The sequence below is a fragment of the Agrilus planipennis genome, unplaced genomic scaffold, assembly GCF_000699045.2.
Source record: "Agrilus planipennis isolate EAB-ADULT unplaced genomic scaffold, Apla_2.0 scaffold6, whole genome shotgun sequence".
Classification (NCBI taxonomy): domain Eukaryota; kingdom Metazoa; phylum Arthropoda; class Insecta; order Coleoptera; family Buprestidae; genus Agrilus; species Agrilus planipennis.
Window position 1 is genome coordinate 593,333 of NW_020439302.1, and position 1,054 is coordinate 594,386.

Consider the following 1,054-nt stretch of genomic DNA (forward strand, 5'->3'; position numbering starts at 1 on the left):
TATTGAACAAATTTTATTTTATTTAAATAAAATATACAATAAAATTGCTAAATAAAGCTCATTTTGATATAAACAGTTACAAACTTATTAAAAATAACACTAAGTTATCTTTTGAAAAATTTAATTAATAGTTATACTGGAAATGAACGTAAATTATGATAGTAATAGTACAATTAAACGTTTCAATGCCGAACGATGTAGAAAAACGAAAAACAAGACTGCGATATAGTTGATCCCGCGCTAAAAATTGATACTTTTAAAAAGACCTTTTGCGACTTATGCTCTCCTAATACAAATTTTCAGATTTAACAAAATTTTCAGTTTTGCGTCATATACGAGGGCCGGTCAAAAAGTTATGGAATAACAAAATTTCAAAAAACAATTTTTAAATTTTTCCATTACTTCCAGACCAACCCTTGTATTTGACTCAAAACCGAAAATTTTCGTAAATTCCAACATTTGTATCAGGAGAGCATAAGTTGCAATGGGTCTTTTTCCAAATTTTTGATTTTTCCATTACTTTCTGACCAACCCTTGTATGTGCCTCAAAATCGAAAATTTTCGTAAATTCCAACATTTGTATCAGGAGAGCATAAGTAGCAATGGGTCTTTTTCCAAATTTTTGATTTTCCCATTACTTTCTGACCAACCCTTGTATTTGCCTCAAAATCGAAAATTTTCGTAAATTCCAACATTTGTATTAGGAGAGCATAAGTTACATTGGGTCTTTTTTCAAATTTTTGATTTTTCCATTACTTTCTGACCAACCTTCGTATTTGGCTCAAAACCGAAAATTTTCATAAATTCCAACATTTGTATCAGGAGAGCATAAGTTGCTTTGGATCTTTTTTCAAGTTCAGAATTAAAGCGCGGGATTAACTTTATCTTTCTTACAATTAGTTCAGCTCCTGAGCATATGAAGCAAATTGACACAATTTCTTTTCTTTTTACAGTATTTATACTATTTTATTCTTTACTGTTGTTCAAGCCTGAGAAAATTAAAAACACATACTTTATTTACTTATTTATTTAAATACTAAAGAATGATAATACA